Below are 24,296 nucleotides of genomic sequence, written 5' to 3'. Positions count from 1 at the left end.
ACTTACTAAAATGGCAGATTCTTGGGTGCTACCATAGATCCACTGAATTGAAATCTCAATTAAAATGAAAATTGTGTTAGAGCACAAGACTGTGCTCTACGCAAGCTCCTTAGAGGATTCCGATAAACACAAAGGCTGAGCTCCATTTAGACTCCTGTGACTGGTTAGCTCAGCTAGTTAGAGCTAATTACACGCAGTTCAATTCTCAGAAGAGCCAACTTTGCTTGGCAGTTTTACTCCTACCCTTTCCTTATTTATTTAGTGTTCTTCCAAAGTACAAACAGCTAGACAGCATGGGCATGTGGGGAAACAGTCTGGATAGATAAAGTCAAGCTTATTATCAAAACTGGAAAACTAATTTCAAGGGCATTATTTTGATTCAAATTGAGCATTTTTTTTTCAACTGGCATTTCTGGAATGAGTAAAAATACCTAACTTATAATGAAGATACAGTATTTGTTTCCATAAAAGGAAAACATCAGTGATACCCCAATTCTTGCTTAACTCATATCTGCGTCTTAGGTCCAGAGATCTTAAAGATAACACAACCTGTAATTTGCTGCATGCAGCACCTTGCATGGTCACAATGTGGGGGACTTTATTTTTACAAAATATGGCCTTCAGTGGGCTAGCTGAGGCCAATTGACAAGAGTTGTGCCTTGGCCAAGGACCCTGATTAGATGACTTCTTCATCGACACAACTCCTGAACCATTAAAACTCTCAGCAGTTTAGAATCACTCTCAACCAAGACAAAGCTCATAAAAGCCTTTGAATCTTGGTCATTCACATCAGTGTCTCTGAACTAACTCCAGTGACAGAAATACTACCTGATTTGTTTCTAAAATACAAAGGGGAAAGGTCGGGGCAGGGAGGGATAAATTAGGAGTTTGGGATTAATATATACACACTGCTATATATAAAATAATCAACAAGGACCTACTGTATAGCACAGGGAACTCTACTCAATATTCTGTAATAACCTATTTGTGAAAAGACTCTGAAAAAGAATAGATACATGTATATGTATAACTGAATCACTTTGCTGTACACCTGAAACTAACACAACATTGTAAACCAACTATATCCCAATATAAAATAAAAATTAAATTTAAAAAATAAAATTAAAATAACTTCCTTACATATTAAAAAAATAAATACTAAAAATAAAATAAAATAAACTACATAGAAACATTGGTAATATTGTAGAGAATACATAACCAAAAAAAGGGGTCGGCTTCCTCCTTTGAGAAACACTACTTGCCCGGTATCAGTGCTTGGAAGTGCGCATGCGCCCTCTCCCAGTAGCTAAGCACCGGTATCGTTTTCCCAGCAGGAACGGTGTGCTGGGACTGCTCTTTAGTTACATGCAAGTTTTATTGTTTTCCCTAAGCGAAAATAAAATAGTCTTGTGGTAGAATGGAATTAGAGACACGAGACTTCATTTGGGAGTTTGATGGAACCTATTCCGAGAGAATTCTCAGTTTTTCATATTCTCTGAATGTTTCAGACAGAGGTTCTAGAACCAAAGACGTAACTCCTATGGCACTTTGTCCTCCATTTGATTTCTACACAGCCATGGGGTTGATGGTGCAAAGTCACTTTTCCTCAACTTTGTACAGCAATCTGCGCTTCAGCTTCTCATGAGTAAAGAAACCCATTTCATTCGCATTCCCCTTCCCTCTATAAAATCCTAAGAATTAATTAAGTATCTGTAGCACTTTTCTTTTAAGAGGGCTCCACTTTCCAAGGCTTTTTTTTTTTAGATGAAGCTTTCAGGAGCTGTGCCTGCTTCTCCGTCCCTGACAATTGCAAAGGGAGAGCTGATGTGGTTAAATAAATTTTCATGAACTCTGAGTAGACAATAAAAGATACTGTAAGTAAAACTAAATCCTTCTATTTTCCATTTTAACTAGACCAAAGATCTCTAGAAGATTTAAAATCTTTTTTAACTTTTAATTGCCTTCCAAATTCCTAATATATTTGACATGTATTCTCTAACCACGGTGCCCTCAGCTCTTTCATATATATATAATATCACTTAAGCTTCTCGACAAATCTGAGGACAGGACTATTACACCCATCTTACAAACAACAGCCTGAGGTTTAGTAAAACAAACCATACGTGTCCAATGTCACAGAGAAAGTAAGTAATAGAAATATGGTTCAAATTCTGGTCTCCTAACTCTCAGTTCAATGTCAGGCCAGTTGTCCTACAGCTATTACCTGGTTTGGTACAACTGCTGAGAGTAAATGAGTGATCAAAATTCAGAGCTTCTGCCTTGTTAGAGAATCCCATATACTTTATATTCGTCACTCCATTGAGGAAGGTCTTCATATGTTTTGCAAGGTTGGCATGCTCCTATATTCTCACCCTTCCCAGCACATACTTGTTTCGCCTGCAGGAATTATAATAGCCGTATCCTCACACTTATTTCCTTTTTGGAGCTTTTTAGAAAAACTAGTCATTGGAGAGTATTACAGAAGTAAATATGCAATGACACAGAGTGACATGACCCCAAGAATTCCTTCCACTGACCTCAGTCACCTATTTCTAGCCCATTCTGCTGTTGCCAGGGGCAAGCGATACTGTTAAGCACACCAGAACTCTTGCAGGATCTTTCTAAAGGTTCTCTGCAAAATGCATTGTTTTTATAACTGCCAGTTAAGTGATGCCTCAGCTGCATTTGAGGAAGAGTGGGGACATCCAGTGGCCACGCTGGTTGTTAACAACTGAATTATCACTACAATGATATCTTATGATTTGATATAAACTCGTTAACTGCAAAAGCTCTTGAAAGATTTCTGTTTTCAACAATTTTAAATTACTGCAAAAGGGATATTTGGTAGCCTGCAAACTTGTATTTAGAGTTCAATTGGCAAGTGCATCTCCCCAAATAATCTTATTTTCGGATACCTGGGTCATCATAGTTCACTGCTCAGAATTATCTAAAACATCAAACCAAAATACATGATGACATTAACTCTTCCCCGAAATATCTGAACATAATAGACACTTTGACTTGGTCCATTTACATGGATGACTCCGTCTGGCCTCAGGGTGTGCATAGTACATGAATACTGAACGGAGTCTTCCTTCCAGTACAAAGGAAATGAAAAAGTTTGAGGGGTCAAGAGGTCTCATCGACCAGTTAGTGCAATTTTGAAATCTTTCAGTGAGGAAAGAACATAGGTGTCTTTTAACCTCCCTAGAATAATATTATTGAAAGTTGGTGGTGTTCTGGTGTGAGATGAAAATTTGGCCAATAAAAAAAAAAAAAGCTTATGATATTGTTCTCCTAGAATGCAGTTTAATTACTATGCTTTTTTTTTTTTCTTCCCATCACATGTCAAATTTTAAAACCATTTAAAACTCAACATTCAGGGACTTCCCTGGTAGCGCAGTGGTTAAGAATCTGCCTGCCAATGCTGGGGACATGGGTTCGAGCCCTGGTCCAGGAAGATCCCACATGCCACGGAGCAACTAAGCCCGTGCGCCACAACTACTGAGCCTGCGCTCTAGAGCCCACGAGCCACAACTACTGAGCCCGTGTGCCACAACTACTGAAGCCCACGTGCCTAGAGCCCGTGCTCTGCAACAAGAGAAGCCACCGCAATGAGAAGCCCGCGCACCACAACAAAGAGCAGCCCCTGCCCGCCGCAACTAGAGAAAGCCCGTGCACAGCAAGGAACACCCAACACAGCCAAAAATTTTTTTTAAATTTTTTTTTTAAATCTGTTCTCCTTAAAAAAGAACTAAACATTCATATTCTTATCTGAATATGACAGCTAAAGGTAGAGGACGAGATAAGCAGATCAAGGACAAGGGAATTCCTAGCATGGAATATTTGGAACATACATTGTTCTATTTGCTTTGCGAACTGCTCCACTCAGGAGCAGCCAGACTCAAACAAGTTGTGAGTAGATGCGTCTAGCTTTGAGGCTTTATCAGACTTGGTACATTCTCTTGCTTTCCACAACACTCATTGCAGCTCTTGACACGCTTGCCCTGTAGACCATTCTCCAACCTTCCTTACTTAACATTTCCATCAACCATCAAAACTTAACCATGGGACTTCCCGGGTGGCGCAGTGGTTGAGAGTCCGCCTGCTGATGCAGGGGACGTGGATTCGTGCCCCTGTCCGGGAAGATCCCACATGCCGTGGAGCGGCTGGGCCCGTGAGCCATGGCCACTGAGTCTGCGCGTCCGGAGCCTGTGCTCAGCAACGGGAGAGGCCACAACAGTGAGAGGCCTGCGTACCGCAAAAAAAAAAAAAAAAAAAAAACAGCCATGAAGAGGAGCTTCAAGATGGCGGAAGAGGAAGAAGTGGAGATCACCTTCCTCCCTACAAATACATCAGAAATACATCTACACGTGGAACAACTCCTACAGAACACCTACTGAACGCTGGCAGAAAAACTCAGACCTCCCAAAGGGCAAGAAACTCCCCCATGTACCTGGGTAGGGCAAAAGAAAAAAGAAAAAACAGAGACAAAAGAATAGGGATGGGACCTGCACCAGTGGGCGGGAGCTGTGAAGGAGGAAAGGTTTCCTAGGAAACCCCTTCGTGGGTGGAGACTGCGGGTGTCAGATTGGGGAAAGCTTCAGAGCCACGGAGGAGAGTGCAGCAATGGGGGTGCGAAGGGCAAAGCAGAGAGATTCCTGCACAGAGGATCAGTGCTGACCAGCACTCACCAGCCTTAGAGGCTCGTCTACTCACCGGCCAGGGAGGGCAGGGGCTGGGAGCTGAGGCTCCAGCTTCGGAGGTCGGATCCCAGGGAGAGGACTGGGGTTGGCTGCGTGAGCACAGCCTGAAGGGGGCTAGTGCGCCACGGCTAGCTGGGAGGGAGTCTGGGAAAAAGTCTGGAGCTGCCGAAGAGGCAAGAGACCATTGTTTCGGGGTGCACGAGGAGAGGGGATTCAGAGCACCGGCTAAACGAGCTCCAGAGACGGGCATGAGATGTTAAGGCTGCTGCTGCAGCCACCAAGAAGCCTGTGTGCAAGCACAGGTCACTACCTACACCTCCTCTCCCGGGAGACTGTGCAGCCCGCCACTGCCAGGGTCCCGTGATCCAGGGACAACTTCCCCGGGAGAACGCACGGCGCGCCTCAGGCTGGTGCAACGTCACGCCGGCCTCTGTCACTGCAGGCTCCCCCCGCATCCGTACCCCTCCCTCCCCCCGGCCTGAGTGAGCCACAGCCCCCAAATCAGCTGCTCCTTTAACTCCGTCCTGTCTGAGCGAAGAACAGACGCCCTCAGGTGACCTACACAAAGAGGCCACTCCATATCCAAAGCTGAAGCCCAGGAGCTGTGCAAACAAAGAAGAGAAAGGGAAATCTCTGCCAGTAGCCTCAGGAGTGGCGGATTAAATCTTCACAATCAATTTGATGTACCTGCATCTGTGGAAAACCTGAATAGACAACGAATCATCCAAAACTGAGGCAGTGGACTTTGGGAGCAACGACATATAGCAGAACAACTGAGGCAGAAGAACAGATAAGTGACCTGGAAGAAAAAATTGTGGAAATAACTACCGCAGAGCAGAATAAAGAAAAAAGAATGAATAGAGGACAGTCTCAGAGACCTCTGGGACAACATTAAACACACCAACATTTGAATTATAGGGGTCCCAGAAGAAGAAGAGAAAAAGAAAGGGACTGAGAAAATATTTGAAGAGATTATAGTTAAAAACTTCCCTAATATGGGAAAGGAAATAATCAAGTCAAGGAAGCGCAGAGAGTCCCATACAGGATAAATCCAAGGAAAAATACACCAAGACACACATTAATCAAACTATCAAAAATTAAATACAAAGAAAAAATATTAAAAGCAGCAAGGGAAAACAACAAATAACATACAAGGGAATCCCCATAACGTTAACAGCTGATCTTTCAGCAGAAACTCTGCAAGCCAGAAGGGAGCGGTAGGACATATTTAAAGTGATGAAAGGGAAAAACCTACAAACAAGATTACTCTACCCAGCAAGGATCTCATTCAGATTCAACAGAGAAATTAAAATCTTTACAGACAAGCAAAAGCTAACAGAATTCAGCACCACCAAACCAACTTTACAACAAATGCTAAAGGAACTTCTCTAGGCAGGAAACACAAGAGAAGGAAAAGACCTACAATAACAAACCCAAAACAGTTAAGAAAATGGTAATAGGAACATACATATCGATAATTACCTTAAATGTAAATGGATTAAATGCTCCAACCAAAAGACATAGACTGGCTGAATGAATACAAAAACAAGACCCGTATATATGTTGTCTACAAGAGACCCACCTCAGACCTAGGGACACATACAGACTGAAATTGAGGGGATGGAAAAACATAATCCATGCAAATGGAAATCAAAAGAAAACTGGAGTAGCAATTCTCACATCAGACAAGATAGACATTAGAACAAAGACTATTACAAGAGACAAAGAAGGACACTACATAATGATCAAGGGATCAATCCAAGAAGAAGGTATAACAATTGTAAATATTTATGCACCCAACACAGGAGCACCTCAATGCATAAGGCAAATGGTAACAGCAATAAAGGGGAAATCGACAGTAACACAATCATAGCCGGGGACTTTAATACCCCACTTTCACCAATGGACAGATCACCCAAAATGAAAATAAATAAGGAAATGATAGCAAAGATCAGTAAAGCTAAAAGCTGGTTCTTTGAGAAGATAAACAAATTGATAAACCATTAGCCAGACTCGTCAAGAAAAAAAGGGAGAAGACTCAAATTGACAGAATTAGAAATGAAAAAGGAGAAGTAACAACTGACACTGCAGAAATACAAAGGATCATGAGAGATTACTACAAGCAACTCTATGCCAAAAAAATGGACAACCTGTAAGAAATGGACAAATTCTTAGAAAAGCACAACCTTCTGAGACTGAACCAGAAAAAAATAGAAAATATAAACAGACCAATCACAAGCACTGAAATTGAGACCTTGATTAAAAATCTTCCAACAAACCAAAGCCCAGGACCAGATGGCTTCACAGGCGAATTCTAACAAACAGTTAGAGGAGAGCTAACACCTATTCTTCTTAAACTCTTCCAAAATATAGCAGAGGGAGGAACATTCCCAAACTCATTCTACGAGGCCACCATCACCCTGATACCAAAACTAGACAAAGATGTCACAAAGAAAGAAAACTACAGGCCAATATCACTGATGAACATAGATGCAAAAATCCTCAACAAAATACTCGCAAACAGAATCCAACAACACATTAAAAGGATCATACACCATGATCAAGTGGGGCTTATTCCAGGAATGCAAGGATTCTTCAATATACGCAAATCAATCAATGTGATACACCATATTAACAAATTGAAGGAGAAAAACCACATGATCATCTCAATTGATGCAGAGAAAGTTTTCGACAAAATTCAACACCAATTTATGATAAAAACCCTGCAGAAAGTAGGCATAGAGGGAACTTACATCAACATAATAAAGGCCATATATGACAAACCCGCAGCCAACATCATTCTCGATGGTGAAAAACTGAAACCATTTCCACACTAAGATCAAGAATAAGACAAGGTTGTCCAGTCTCACCACTATTATTCAACATAATTTTGGAAGTTTTAGCCACAGCAATCAGAGAAGAAAAAGAAATAAAAGGAATTCAAATCGGAAAAGAAGAAGTAAAGCGGTCACTGTTTGCAGATGACATGCTACATACATAGAGAATCCTAAAGATGCTACCAGAAAACTACTAGGACTAATCAATGAATTTGGTAGAGTAGAGGAGACAAAATTAATGCACAGAAATCTCTTGCATTCCTATACACTAATGATGAAAAATCTGAAAGAGAAATTAAGGAAACACTCCCATTTACCATGGCAACAAAAAGAATAAAATACCTAGGAATAAACCTACCTAGGCAGACAAAGACCTGTATGCAGAAAAAGACACTGATGAAAGAAATTAAAGATGACACAAACAGATGGAGAGATATACCATGTTCTTGGATTGGAAGAATGAACATGGGAAAATGACTATAGTATCCAAAGAATTCTACAAATTCAATGCAATCCCTATCAAACTACCAGTGGCATTTTTCACAGAACTAGAACAAAAAATTTCACTATTTGTATAGAAACACAAAAGACCCCGAATAGCCAAAGCAATCTTGAGAAAGAAAAAAGGAGCTGGAGGAATCAGGCTCCCAGACTTCAGACTATACTACAAAGCTACAGTAATCAAGACAGTATGGTACTAGCACAAAAACAGAAAGATAGATCAATGGAACAGGATAGAAAGCCCAGAGATAAACCCACGCACATATGGTCACCTTATTTTTGATAAAGGAGGCAAGAATATACAATGGAGAAAAGACAGCCTCTTCAATAAGTGGTGGTGGGAAAACTGGACAGCTACATGGAAAAGAATGAAATTAGAACACTCCCTAACACCATACACAAAAATAAACTCAAAATGGATTAAAGACCGAAGTGTAAGGCCAGACACTGTAAAACTGTTAGAGGAAAACATAGGCAGAACACTCTATGACACAAATCACAGCAAGATCCTTTTTGACCCACCTCCTAGAGAATGAATATAAAAACAAAAATAAACAAATGGGACCTAATGAACCTTAGAAGCTTTTGCACAGCAAAGGAAACCATAAACAAGACGAAAAGACAACCCTCAGAATGGGAGAAAATATTTGCATTTGAAGCAAAAGACAAAGGATTAATCTCCAAAATTTATAAGTAGCTCATGCAGCTCAATATCAAAAAAAACAAACAACCCAATCCAAAAGTGGGCAGAAGACCTAAATAGACATTTCTCCATAGAAGATATACAGATTGCCAACAAACACATGAAAGGATGCTCAACATCATTAATCACTAGAGAAATGCATATCAAAACTACAATGAGATATCACCACACACCAGTCAGAATGGCCATCCTCAAAAAATCTACAAACAGTAAATGCTGGAGAGAGTGTGGAGAAAAGGGAACCCTCTTGCACTGTTGGTGGGAATGTTAATTGGTACAGTCACTATGGAGAACAGTATGGAGGTTCCTTAAAGAACTAAAAATAGAACTACCATACCACCCAGCAATCCCACTACTGGGAATATACCCTGAGAAAACCATAATTCAAAAAGAGTCACATACCACGGTGTTCATTGCAGCTCTATTTACAATAGCCAGGACATGGAAGCCACCTAAGTGTCCATCAACAGATGAATGGATAAAGAAGGTGTGGCACATATATACAGTGGAATATTACTCAGCTATAAAAAGAAACGAAATTGAGTTATTTGTAGTGAGGAGGATTGACCTAGTGTCTGTCATACAGAGTGAAGTAAGTCAGAAAGAGAAAAACAAATACCGTATGCTAACACATACATATGGAATCTAAAAAAAAATGGTCATGAAGAACCTAGGGGCAAGATGGGAATAAAGACGCAGACCTACTAGAGAATGCAGTTGAGGATATGGGGAGGGGGAAGGGTAAGCTGGGACAAAGTGAGAGAGTGGCATGGACATATATACACTACCAAATATAAACCGATAGCTACTGGGAAGTAGCCGCATAGCACAGGGAGATCATCTATGTGCTGTGTGACCACCTAGAGGCGTGGGATAGGGAGTGTGGGAGGGAGGGAGATGCAAGAGGGAAGAGTTATGGGGATATATGTATATGTATAGCTGATTCACTTTGTTATGAAGCAGAAGCTAACATACCATTGTAAAGCAATTATACACCAATAAAGGTGTTAAAAAACTACAGTAATCAAAATAGTATGGTACTGGCACCGAATCAGACACATAGAAAATAGAACAGAATAGAGAGCTCAGAAATGAACCCACACTTGTATGGGCAATTAGTCTATGACAAAGAAGGCAAGAATAAACAATGGGGAATACAGAGCTTCTTCAATTAATGGTGTTGAAAAACTGGACAGCTACATGGAAATGAATCAAACTGGACTACTCTCTCACACCCTGCACAAAATTAATTCAAAATGGTTTAAAGAATTAAATGTAAGACCTGAAACCATAAAACTTCTAGAAGAAAACATAGACAATAGCTTTTTGACATTGGTCTTGTTAATATATTTTTTGCATACTGTTCCTTAGGCAAGGGAAACAAAAGCAAAAAAAAAAAAACTTAACCATGGTACACAATCACAGGACCCTGCTCCCAGGGAGATGTTCCTAATCAAAAAGGAAATTGATGAACCTTTAAAAATTTAAGAGTAAAGGTCAGATGCTGGTTGGCAGTGTTACTGCTCCAAAAGAATTTTCTCCTAATAGAAGACAATGCCTTATCACATAAAAATAACTTGCAATATTGGAATTTCAGGCAGGTGTGTAACTGTCCACCTCAGAGTTTTATAGATCTTACCATGTAGACTCTCAGCTATAGATGAAGTCAACCCTAATTCTTAACCATTAAAAGTAATCAGAAGAAATGAAGACCTACATTCTCCTCATAAATCTCTAGATTTTTGCTTGACAACCAAAAACCATACATTGCATACACTGCACCTAATCCTGCTGTAATTCGCATTCACCTTGAATGAAAAGCTCGTGTAGACGCTTCATCCCTTAACGATTCTTCTAGAATATATTTCCTTTGTGAGGTTCATCGCTGTGTTGCAGTAACTCAGTGTTATACTGCAGGATTGCTTTGTAAAGACTGAGGACCAAGAGACCAGCGTTCCAGCTCCAACTCTCCTACTCATTAACGATCTGACTCCACATCAGTCAGTATACATTTCAAGCTCAGCTTTCTCATCTGTAAAATGAGTAAATTAGATGATCTCTAAGGTCTATCATTATAAAATATTCTCTCATCCCATTTCCTTGTTTGGAATTAATTTGTCCAGTATTATGACTATACAAAACTCATGTGAGTAATATTCTGGTGTACATATATACCACATCTTCTTTATCCATTCATCTGTCGGTAGACATTTAGGTTGCTTCCATGTCTTGGCTATTGTAAATAGTGCTACACTGAATATTGGGGTGCATGTATCTTTTCAAATTATAGTTTTCTTCAGAGATGTGGTATATATATATATATATATAGAGAGAGAGAGAGAGAGAGAGAGAGAAAGAGAGACATAATGGAATATTACTCAGTCATAAAACGAATGAAATAATGCCATTTACAGCAACATGGATGGACCTAGAGATTATCATACTAAGTGAAGTAAGCCAGATAAAGACAAATATCATATGATATCGCTTATATGTGGACTCTAAAAAAAAAGAATACAAATGCAGTTATTTACAAAACAGAAATAGAACCACAGACATAGAAAACAAATTTATGGTTACCAAAGGGGAAAGGGGTGAAGAGGAATAAATTAGGAGTTTGGGGTTAACATACACACACTACTATATATAAAATAGATAACCAACAACGACCTACTGTATAGCACAGGGAACTCTACTCCATATTTTGTAATAACCTATAAGGGAAAATAATCTGAAAAAGAATATATATGTATATATAACTGAGTCACTTTGCTGTACACTAGAAACTAGCACAACGTTGTAAATCAACTATACTTCAATTTAAAAAAAATTTTTTTAAGTCATCTGACATCATAAGGTCTTTGGAGAAGATGCTCTCCTTCTAAAAGAAAGAACCACACAAGTTCACTACCAGAAAGACCTTCTGTACTGAGGAAATTACATACCAACATTTAGGGTAGATGACGTGTGGCTCAGAAATGCCTCATGGCGTATCCTCCTCTAAATGCCCAAAGTACTTTATTATTATACCTCCTGTCTTCCATGAGATACAGAAAAAAGGAGAACAAAATAAGAACCCAGGAATCCTGCATCCTCACTTTCTGCTCTAAACAATAATTATAATGATTTCTGAAGATAGCAGAGAAAAATGAGCAGTAGTACTGCTCACGCCATGGTTCTCAACAGTTTGCCATAATATGCATTTGAAGATCTTTCTTCTTTCTTTCCTGCCAACGCAGGAATAGGAGGCAGAACAGCAATGAGGGATATCACAGGAATTTGCTTTCTCTGTCTTAAGAAGAGCCATTCCACTTCTTGCCTGAAGTTTAACTTGATTATGCATTCATTAAAGACGAGGGATGGCGATGATTAAACAAAAACATCTTTAAAATGCAGAGTTCATTTCAGCCCATTTGGTTTTGTTACACACAAATTGGATTTGCATTGCATCCTGCACAGCAGGTACTCCACTTGAAATCAAAGACAGATGCTTTTATGGGATTAAAAAGAAAACCTGGGAGGCGGGGGACAGGGTGAGAGATTGAGATATTTTGCATTTCGGTAATAATGGCTCCAAAATGAAATAGCGATCATATTGCTGCTTTATCCATATAAGTGTTTGGGCTGTAATTAAAAGGAAACAAGGACCCCCATCATAACTTGAATCGTTGTCAAAGAAGAACATTTAATTTGCAGGGGGGAAAAATGATTTTTGCCCATAAATGTCTAATAATACCTTAGCTTATTTGAAATTTAATCATAAGTGTCTTAGAATTAAACCATTTGAATTATTACTGAAACATTTCAAGTGGTAACATTAAATGCTTTGTTTGAAATTGATCATTAATTCAAAAGTCTTCTCTAGCACTGCTGTGAGAGTTTAACTCCTTATCTGTAAACAGAAGTCCCTGGTTCTCACACTATATAATTACTCATCATACCTCTGCAACACTCACATCACTGGCTATTTACACTGGTACCTTTGGTTAAATTACTCTGGACAATATTTTATAATTGCTGTATCTACTGTTTTAAATTTTTATATATTTATCAGCTTATTGGACTTTTGTTGGGAACACTGTCTAAGTAAAGAAAGGCAGAACTGACAGAGCCCCTGTGTAGCTCACCTTTCTATTACTTCCAAGACGCTTTGTACAGTGAATATGGTTTATCTCTTACAATGTCTTGCAGAGTGTCTGATTCTGTATCAGGGTGATATTAGCATTTCTTGTCTATTTGATGATTGCATCTTGTGGAAGACAGATTGCACTAATGGCCCCAATTACTGGTCTTCCTGGTCTATGCTCTCTGCAATGTTGCAGATCTTCCCATGAAGAGGTGGGATCTATTACTCCACCTTTTGAGTATGGGCTGGGCTTGTGATTTGCTTTGGTCACTAGGGTTTGGTGAGAAGGATGATGTGTCAGTTCTAAGCCGAGGCTCTGGAGGCCTTGCAGATTCAGTTCTTTCTCTTGAACCCCTGATTCTGCAATTAGAACAAGGCTAGCCTGATGAAAAATGAGACACGTCACTCCATAACTCCTGCCAACATCCCACCTACCCGCCATAAGCAGAGCTGCCTAGCCAAGATGAAGCTGACCACAACCAAGACCAGAAGAACTGTGTGGCTGAATTAAGACCAAAAAGATCATTCATTTGGGGGATCTTCTGTTACACAGCAATAGAAAATGATACACATCGGCATCATTTAATTTGGACTTTGATGAGTAGGATTTCCCGTGCTTAGCATATGTCTATGTCATAGCATGTGTTAGTATGTGTTTAATAAATATGGATTGATTTATAATTGGGTGGAGATTCATTTATCTATTTTAGTCTGTTGACCAATATGTTCTAATAAACTCTCATATAACTATGCCCTCCATACTTACGTAGAGTGCTTGGGGCAAAACAAAACAAAACAAAACAGAAAAAGGCATTGTGCTCCATTCTGAGAATATCACACATGCGAAGTGGATAAAGGACTTGCTGGAGAGAGAACCCGGCCTCATCTGTAAGCATTTTAACTGGCTTGAAAATTCACGTGAAATCTAACCTAGATGAGGCTTACCATTTCAAAACCTTCATGGAATACAATTCCACAACGAAGGCTAGATGTCACTTTCCAAGGAGCCGCAAACCTCTGAGACGAAGGCTGTTTCCCAACACGCTGAACCACTGAAACATAGAATTGGAAGAAATTTTAGAGATCATCTTGCCCAACCTCCCATTTCACACAGAAATCTCCACCTCAATTCCCCAGAAAGGTAGTAATTGTCATTAGTACGTAACATTTTTTTTTTTTTTTTTTTTTTTTTTTTGCTGTACGCGGGCCTCTCACAGCTGCGGCCTCTCCCGCTGCGGAGCACAGGCTCCGGACGCGCAGGCCCAGCCGCCACGGCTCACGGGCCCAGCCGCTCCGCGGCACGTGGGATCCTCCCGGACCGGGGCACGAACCCACGTCCCCTGCATCGGCAGGCGGACTCTCAACCACTGAGCCACCAGGGAAGCCCAGTACGTAACATTTAATGTACACTTACTAAGTACTAGATCCTGTGCTAAGTACCATCTGTGTATTAGTCTGTCATAAAAATGTTATGAGGAAAGTACCATTCTCAAGTCGGAGAAAATGAGCTCAGAAAGCTTAAGCCATGTGTCCAGTGTCATGTAGGAAGCACAGGCAGAGAAGAAATTCAAACTCTAGAGTCTGCTCTTTTAACTATGAAACGGTTCCTCGCTGTTAACAGGGAGAGCCATTCACTGGAGACGGAGCTGCCTTGTGGCAATTTCTCCCCCTCCCCCAAAAATACTCCAGCAGAGGCAGAACATCTGAAAACCCACATTTTACAATGATTCAAGTTCAAATCTCCCACGTTGTAACTTCCACCCGTTGGCTTTGTTTCCAGCCCTGGGAGCTGGAAAGAAAAATTCTTATTTTCTCTTTTACTGACAGATTTTCAAATATTTGACCCTTCTCTTTTCATTCATTCCTTACCCAACATAGTTTTCATGTTCTTCCCTCACAATCAGCCCTCCTAATGAAATCTCTACAGCCCGTACTCCCTACCTTGCCATTTCAGCGCAGAGGCTAGTCATCTTACAGCCTAAGACGGCATCTGGTTTTTATGTTGTGGTTGGTTGGTATGTGGTTGATGGATCAGAAGATTTTAAGTAGAAAAATCAGCTCTAAAAACTTGCATTGAACATTGAATTTAGTACTACAAATATTTTTTCTATAAACCATCCTATAAATATGTCATATATTTTTTGTTCTTTACCTAAGTTTAAGGCCACAGTCCTTTGGAAAGGCACATGAGTCAAGTCCATTGCCAGATTCAAAACAATTTCACTGGTAGCCCATCCCAAATGTACAGAACCCAGAAGATGACACAAATCCATTACTTAATTTTTCTGGCTGGGTTACTTTCCAGTTCATTTGGAGTTTGCCTCAGAGAGGTGTCCAGCATCGCCTCTCACTGCTGGTTCACTACCGAGTTTCCACTTCATTTTGATGGTTCGTTTGTTCCTGTATCATGGTACCCATGTTCTTAGTATGAATATGGCACCAATGCCCACAGTAAAGGATGTCTTTCAGATTCTTCAAAATGAAGCATCTAAAAGAACAACAAAACTTTCTCTTGCAAATTTTTCTCTTGCAATATTTACCAACTCTCATTGAAGAACCTACATATATGCTAACAAAATATCTTCTTCATTTGTGTGTAGGTTTTTTTCCTTTGTTATTGTTGTTGCTGTTGTTTTGGGTTTTTAAAATTTTTTTTTTTTTTTTTTTTTTTTTTTGCGGTACGCGGGCCTCTCACTGTTGTGGCCTCTCCCGTCGCGGAGCACAGGCTCCAGACGTGCAGGCTCAGCGGCCACGGCTCACGGGCCCAACCGCTCCGCGGCACGTGGGATCCTCCCGGACCGGGGCACGAACCCGTGTCCCCTGCATCGGCAGGCGGACTCTCAACCACTGCGCCACCAGGGAGGCCCGGTTTTTAAAATTTTTAATCAGAGTCTTTGTCTATAAGTTGCTGGCACTCTATAATGACCATAGCTTACATTTTGTATTTCATTCATTTGTATTTCATTTTATATTTTGTATTTCATTCTTATATGCACACAACCTTAGACTACTGATGATCTCTCAGATTATCCCAATACATTTTTAAGTTTCTATTTTTAAAAGATGGCATGTAAGTCCCTCTAAAATTTCAGACGTCTGACCGACATTTAACTGATGAGTCCACACTCCCATATATTTCTACCATTGCCCTGATTTTCAATAAGACTCAGAGTCTCCTGATGACAACAGTAAGAGTAGATTAAATATACAATTTATTTATTCTTTTTGTTACTATATGCAAGACACTTGCTAAGTACTATATATATATATATATATATATAAAATAGCACGTGTATGTATATATTGTGTGCATATGTGTGTATAAGTTCTTTTCCTCACGGGAATTACAGGTGACAGGATTTTTTCAAAGTCAGTTATATTGAGGTACAATTTTAAACAATAATATGAATTCATTTTAAGCATAAAGTTTGATGAGTTTTGTTAGATGAATATATGATGTGACCACCATGTAAACCAAAATACAGAACATTTCAAACTGTTCTCTTTAATCCCTTTTGGGTCAAGCACTCTCTTTCCTCACCCAGGCAACCACGGATCTGATTTGTCACAATGCATTCTTTTTACCTGTTTTAAAATTTCACTTAAATGGAATGATACAGTGTATACTTTTTTGTGTCTGATTTCTTTTTCCCAGCATTATATTTTGAGATTCACCAGTGTTGCTGTATCAATTCATTCAGTTTTATTGCTGGGTAATATCCCATTTTATGGCTAAAACACAATTTACTTACCCATTCACCAGTGGATAGATATCTGAGTCGCTTCCAGTTTGGGGCTGTTATTTAAAAAGCTGCTATGAGCATTTGTATACATACCTTACTGTGGACATGACGTTTTCATTTCTCTTGGATGTATACTTAGGAGTAGAATTGTTAGGTATGAGAGAATATTTAATTTTATAAGGAACCGTCAAACTGTTTCCCAAAGTGATTGTACTACTTTATATGCCCTCAAGCAAAACATGAGGGCTTTTTTTTTCCATTGATCCACTTCTTCACCAACACTAAGTATTGTCAGTCTTTTTCATTTTAACCATTCTAGTGGGTGTGAAGTTGTATTGGTTTTGGTTTTAACTTGAATTTCCCTAACAACTAATACTGTTCAGCATCTTTTCATGTGTTTACTGGACATTATACATCTTCTTTTTAAAAGTATATGTTCAAATCTCTTGCTCATTTTGGAGAGTTGTTTGCCTCTTAGTGAATTGTAGGAGTAATTGATCCATTCTGGATTCCAGTTCTTTGTTAAGATATTGCAAGTGTTTTCCTCAGTTTTTTACTTTCCTTTTCATTTACTCAATGGGGTCTTTGGAAGAGCAGAAGCTTTTAATTTGATGCAGTCTAATGTATCAACTATTTTCTTGTATGCTTTATGTGTCCTAAGGAATCTTTGCCTACCCCAATGTTAAAAAGTTTTTTTCTGTTTTCTTCTATATGTTTTATATTTTCATTACTTGTCTTTAGATCTATGATCCATCTCCAGTTTATTTTAATGTATATTGTGAAGTAGGGGTAGAGATTCTTTTTTTTCCATACATATAACTGATTTCAAAAAAATTAATTTAAAAATTCAATTCCTCAATGAATTATCCTGGCACCTTTGTGAAAAATCAATTGAACACTCTTCCATTCCACTGATCTCTATGTCTATCATTATGCCAATATCATGCTGTATTTACTACTATGATTTTATAGTAGGTCTTGAAATCAGATAGTGTAAGTTTTCCATCTTTTCCATCATCGACATCTTTTCTCTTTTCCAAATTGTTTTTTTTCTTTTTTTTTTTTTGCGGTACGCGGGCCTCTCACTGTTGTGGCCTCTCTCATTGTGGAGCACAGGCTCCGGACGTGCAGGCCCAGGGGCCATGGCTCATGGGCCTAGCCTCTCCGCAGCATGTGGGATCCTCCCGGACCGGGGCATGAACCCATGTCCCCTGCATCGGCAGGTGGACTCTCAACCACTGCGCCACCAGGGAAGCCGCAAAATTGTTTTTGTCTAGTCCAGCTCCTTTGCATCTCCTTGGAAATTTTGGGATCAGCTCATCATTTTATCTATAAATCACACTCACACTGAGATTTTTATTGGCTTTAGATTGATTCTGTATGGAATATATGTTGATGTTTATCAATTTGTGAAGAATTACTCTTAACTATATTAAATCTTCCAATCTATGAATATAACTTTCTGATTAATTAGGTCTTTTTAAATTTCTCTTATCAGTCTTTTTAAAAAAAATTTTTCACTGTACAGGTCTTGCACATATTTTAGCCTATTTTGTCTAAGTATTTCAGGAGTTACTAATAGCATTTTCCAAATGAGAGAATAAGATGATCAGAGTGTATGTAGTTTATCCAGAGCTGGCAAGTGGCCAAGACTCGAATCCAGAAGTGACTGAATTCAAAAATTAACCCCTAGCCAGCAATCCTCAGACCAACGATAGGCAGAGGGAGTCCAATCAACCAGAAGATTTTTCAACTTTTACATGCTCCATGAGACAATCTGATATCTCATTGGCAAGAGGATGAATGGGCCTGGACAGCCAGAAAAGCTCCCAAGATGTTTCTGTTACAGCCTGCTGGTTGAGGACTGCCAAGTAAGGGTTTTTTGCAGCCATCGGTCCCAGCTCTGTCAATTCCAGCTGGCCACCCTGTGAAGCCCTTGCTAGCTGGTTTCTAAAAAGATCTGGCCAGGTAAGAAAGAATCTGGTATGCAATGAGAGCCAGACACATCCTACACTACCAGAAGCAGCTTCATAAACAATAAAAATGGGTGTCTCTCTCATATTCTGGTCTCACCTAAGCTTCCATTCTATGAATAAGTAGACATGCAAATTAATTTTGAATACAAGTAATGTTTTAAAGTCCGACGTTTCTTTAATTTGTTTTTCTTCATTCATTCTACTTCAACTTATTATGTTTTCCCTTTTGTCTCTCCTTCCTTTACTAAGCTGAATATTTAATTTTGAAATATTAATTTTGAAGAATGGAGAAGCAAGCAGGAAAAAAAAGGGATGATGCATTGCAGATTAGGTGTGCCATGTGCTATGTTTATAGTAGAGAGGATCATGGTCATGGACAAAGAAGTCATCAAGGAGCCATGCTTAGGAACCTCCCTGCCTGATGAGGCTTGCCATGATGTGCTGGTTGTGGGATATATTAGAGAGATCTAGCCCAATGGAAAAGAAATGGGCTCAGTAGTGAAACTGGTATATTTGTGTTAGAGACGGAAAGAATGGCTAACTATTTGAATGGAATAGCTTATTATTATAATATAAATAATTGCTAAAATCAATTTATCCAATCTACTAGGTACTCATACTGCCCTTTGAAAAAGGACAATAAGATCGTGTTTACTGCTCTAAAGAAGTTTCCACTTCAGCCAAGACATGGAAGCCACATAAATGTCCATTGACGGAGGAATGGATAAAGAAGATGTGGTACATACATACAATGGAATATGTACAACGGAATATAGCCATAAAAAAGAACGAAATAATGGCATTTGCAGCAACATGGGTGGGCCTAGAGATTATCATATTAAGTGAAGTAAGTCAGACAGAGAAAGACAAATATCATACGATATCGCTCACATGTGGAATCTAATTTTTTAAAAAGGATATAAATGAACTTATTTACAAGACAGAAACAGACTCACAGACATCAAAAAACAAACCTATGGTTACCAAAGGGGAAACATGGTGGGGAGGGATAAATTAGGAACTCGGGATTAACATACACACACTACCATAAAGTAGATAATCAAGAAGAACCTAATGTATAGCACAGGAAACTCTACTCAATATTCTGTAATAACCTATATGGGAAAAGAATCTGAAAAAGAATGAATGTATGTATATGCATAACTGAATCGCTGTGCTGTACACCTGAAACTAATAAAACATTGTAAATCAACTATCCTCCAATAAAATTAATTAAAAAAAAGAAGCTTCCACTTCATAAGGGAGAAAACATATATATGTAAAAAATAATTCAAGGCATCCTGTAGCAAATGCTGTTCCCCCAGTCCAAGCTGTACTGCACCCTGACATCCTGATGTCCTGACATAAAGAAGCAGGCATCTCACATGAATTAGCAGGGGACCTGGATTTGTAAGAGCTGAGTCAATTTGCTTACAGTGTGGCACCTGATGCTTGTAAGTCACTTATCAGCATGTATATGCTTCTATGAATGTATGCTTGTATCTGTAAAATAAAACGAGAATAAGTGCTTTACAAGCTTTTTATGATTGTTAATAGAAATAAGGTAGAATGCTTGGTAAACTGTCAACATATTGGTCGTAGTGGTGGTAGTAATAGTATCGTAATTATGATCCCTGTCATCCAGCCTATGAACCCCACCTCAGTTCAATTAATTTTGTCTTCACATGTTTTTATCAACATCCATGATACCCTTTTATCTATAAACCCATCCAGTTCCTTAGCTCCCATTCAGTGGAGTTCCAAATATTGTCAGAATACCAAAACCAAAATCCAGATGTCTGTGTGATGACAGCTGGAACCATTCACTGCCCTTGAAGCAAGCTTGCCTTGTTGCTAGTCAGACGTAGAACACTGTACCTTCAGTTACAGCTCTTTAAGATCTGCGCTACCTACAAGTCACACTTCCAGTGCCCTTTAGTCTGCTCATCTATACAGCCTTCTGTCTTGACCTCTGATTCTAATAGTTGATGTATTTCCCCCAGGGTACCTGGCATCCTGCCATGACCAGCACGCTTGATTTATCTATTCTGGAAAGGCTACATTGCTTTACTTCTGATAGAATCACTTCCCTTTAAATGTTGCTCTAGAATGTAGAATACTGGAATCTTATTTGCAGTGATGACTAACATCTAAATAGCACAGCATTTTAGATTAGAAAGCACTTTCACATCCATCCTCATGAAAACCTTATAAGAGAGAGATGATTCTACATGACATTGAGGAAACTGAGACTGAAAAAGGCTAAGTGAACTTTCCAGTATCATACTAGTATATCCAAGCTGAAACTTAAAATCAGGTCTTCTAACTCCAGCACCAATAAGTTTATCATTTGCCACATTGATCAAAACATGCACTGACTTATTCATTCAATGAACATTTCACGAGTACCTAAATGCTACAAATACCTTAGCCCTCAAAGATGTTCATAGTCTATGTGATTAAAAATCTTCCCACACTGCTTCCCTGGTGGCGCAGTGGTTGGGAGTCCGCCTGCCGATGTAGGGGACATGGGTTCGTGCCCCGGTCTGGGAAGATCCCACATGCCGCGGAGCAGCGGGGCCCGTGAGCCATGGCCGTTGAGTCTGTGCGTCCGGAGCCTGTGCTCCGCAACGGGAGAGGCCACAACAGTGAGAGGCCTGCATACCACAAAAAAAAAAAAAAAAAAAAAATTCCAACAAACAAAAGCCCAAGGACCACACGGCTTCAAAGGTGAACTCTATCAAACATTTAGACAAGAGCTACCACCTATCCTTCTCAAACTCTTCCAAAACATAGCAGAGGGAGGAACACTCCCAAACTCATTCTACAAGGCCACCATCACCCTGATACCAAAACCAGACAAAGATGTCACAAAGAAAGAAAACTACAGGTCAATATCACTGATGAACATAGATGCAAAAATCCTCAACAAAATACTAGCAAATAGAAACCCACAGCACATTAAATGGATCATACACCAGATCAAGTGGGGTTTATTCCAGGAATGCAAGAATTCTTCAATGTACACAAATCAAGCAATGTGATAAACCATATGAACAAATTAAAGGAGAAAAACCACATGATCATCTCAATAGATGCAGAAAAGGCTTTTGACAAGATTCAACACCCACTTACGATAAAAACTCTCCAGAATGTAGGCATAGAGGGAACTTACATCAACATAATAAAGGCCATATATGACAAACCCACAGCCAACATCGTGCTCGATGGTGAAAAACTGAAACCATTTCCACTAAGATCAGGAATAAGACAAGGTTGTCCACTCTCACCACTATTATTCAACATAGATTTGGAAGTTTTAGCCACAGCAATCAGAGAAGAAAATGAAATAAAAGGAATTCAAATCGAAAAAGAAGAAGTAAAGCTGTCACTGTTTGCAGATGACATGACACATACATAGAGAATCCTAAAGATGCTACCAGAAAACTACTAGGACTAATCAATGAATTTGGTAAAGTAGCAGGATACAAAATTAATGCACAGAAATCTCTTGCATTCCTATACACTAATGATGAAAAATCTGAAAGAGAAATTAAGGAAACACTCCCATTTACCATGGCAACAAAAAGAATAAAATACCTAGGAATAAACCTACCTAAGGAGACAAAAGACCTGTATGCAGAAAACTATAAGACACTGATGAAGGAATTAAAGATGATACAAACAGATGGAGAGATATACTATGTTCTTGGATTGGAAGAATGAACACTGGGAAAATGACTATACTACCCAAAGCCATCTACAGATTCAGTGCAATCCCTATCAAACTACCACTGGCATTTTTCACAGAACTAGAACAGAAAGTTTCACAATTTGTATGGAAACACAAAAGACCCCGAATAGCCAAAGCAATCTCGAGAAAAAAAAACGGAGCTGGAGGAATCAGGCTCCCAGACTTCAGACTATACTACAAAGCTACAGTAATCAAGACAGTATGGTACTGGCACAAAAACAGAAATACAGATCAATGGAACAGGATAGAAAGCCCAGAGGTAAACCCACGCACATACGGTCACCTTATTTTTGATAAAGGAGGCAAGAATATACAATGGAGAAAAGACAGCCTCTTCAATAAGTGGTGCTGGAAAAACTGGACAGCTACATGGAAAAGAATGAAATTAGAACACTCCCTAACACCATACACAAAAATAAATTCACAATGGATTAAAGACCTAAGTATAAGGCCAGACACTGTAAAACTCTTAGAGGAAAACATAGGCAGAACACTCTATGACACAAATCACAGCAAGATCCTTTTTGACCCACCTCCTAGTCAAATGGAAAAAGAAACAAAAATAAACAAATGGGACCTAATGAAACTTAAAAGCTTTTGCACAGCAAAGGAAACCATAAACCAGACGAAAAGACAACCCTCAGAATGGGAGAAAATATTTGCATTTGAAGCAAAAGACAAAGGATTAATCTCCAAAATTTACAAGCAGCTCATGCAGCTCAATATCAAAAAAAACAAAGAACACAATCCAAAAGTGGGCAGAAGACCTAAATAGACATTTCTCCAAAGAAGATATACAGATTGCCAACAAAGACATGAAAGGATGTTCAACATCACTAATCATTAGAGAAATGCAAATTAAAACTACAATGAGGTATCGCCTCACACCTGTCAGAATGGCCATCCTCAAAAAATCTACAAACAATAAATGCTGGAGAGGGTGTGGAGAAAAGGAAACCCTCTTGCACTGTTGGTGGGAATGTAAATTGATACAGCCACTGTGGAGAACAGTATGGAGGTTCCTTAAAAAACTAAAGATAGAGCTACCATATGACCCAGCAATCCCACTACTGGGCATATACCCTGAGAAAACCATAAATCAAAAAGAGTCATGTACCACAATGTTCACTGCAGCTCTATTTACAATAGCCAGGACATGGAAGCCACCTAAGTGTCCATCGACAGATGAATGGATAAAGAAGATGTGGTACATGTATACAATGGAGTATTACTCAGCCATAATAAGAAATGAAATCGAGTATTTGTAGTGAGGTGGATGGACCTAGAGTCTGTCATACAGAGTGAAGTAAGTCAGAAAGAGAAAAACAAATACCGTATGCTAACACATATATATGGAATCTAAAAAAAAAAAAAATGATTCTGAAGAACCTAGGGGCAGGACAGGCATAAATACACAGATGTAGAGAATCGACTTGAGGACATGGGAAGGGGGAAGGGTAAGCTGGGACGTAGTGAGAGAGTGGCATGGACATATATACACCACCAAATGTAAAACAGCTAGTGGGAAGCAGCCGCATAGCACAGGGAGATCAGCTCGGTGCTTTGTGACCACCTAGAGGGGTGAGACAGGGAGGGTGGGACGGAGATACAAGAAGGAGGAGATATGGGGATATATGTATATGTATAGCTGATTCAATTTGTTATACAGCAGAAACTAACACGCCATTGTAAAGCAATTATACTCCAATAAAGATGTTAAAAAAAAAAAAAAAAAGATGTTCACAGTCTAGGTGGCATACAGTCCTGTAAACAACACAGGACCAATGTCTTACTCTTCCCGGAATTATCAACTCCTGACACAGTATCTGGCACAGAGCATATATATTGAATGAATGAATGGTATATGAATGACTATATTAAAAATTAAATTACTTTTTAAGCAAATGCTAACACAATGAGAAATTACTCTATAAAGCAAAAAGTGCTGAA

The 24,296-nt window shown here is 39.2% G+C and overlaps 1 long non-coding RNA gene across 1 annotated transcript in view; it reads right to left on the bottom strand.

The window, feature by feature from the left end:
- The window catches only part of LOC137201682 (uncharacterized), a 208,086-nt gene that overhangs the window by 176,265 nt on the left and 7,525 nt on the right, over positions 1–24,296 (bottom strand). The window contains exon 2 of the long non-coding RNA XR_010932279.1: positions 13,819–13,925. This is a non-coding gene — a long non-coding RNA (uncharacterized lncRNA). The remainder of the gene's footprint in view (positions 1–13,818; positions 13,926–24,296) is intronic.

The sequence above is a fragment of the Pseudorca crassidens genome, chromosome 11 (assembly GCF_039906515.1).
Source record: "Pseudorca crassidens isolate mPseCra1 chromosome 11, mPseCra1.hap1, whole genome shotgun sequence".
In the NCBI taxonomy this organism is placed as follows: domain Eukaryota; kingdom Metazoa; phylum Chordata; class Mammalia; order Artiodactyla; family Delphinidae; genus Pseudorca; species Pseudorca crassidens.
This window is presented reverse-complemented; position numbering and strand designations above follow the sequence as displayed.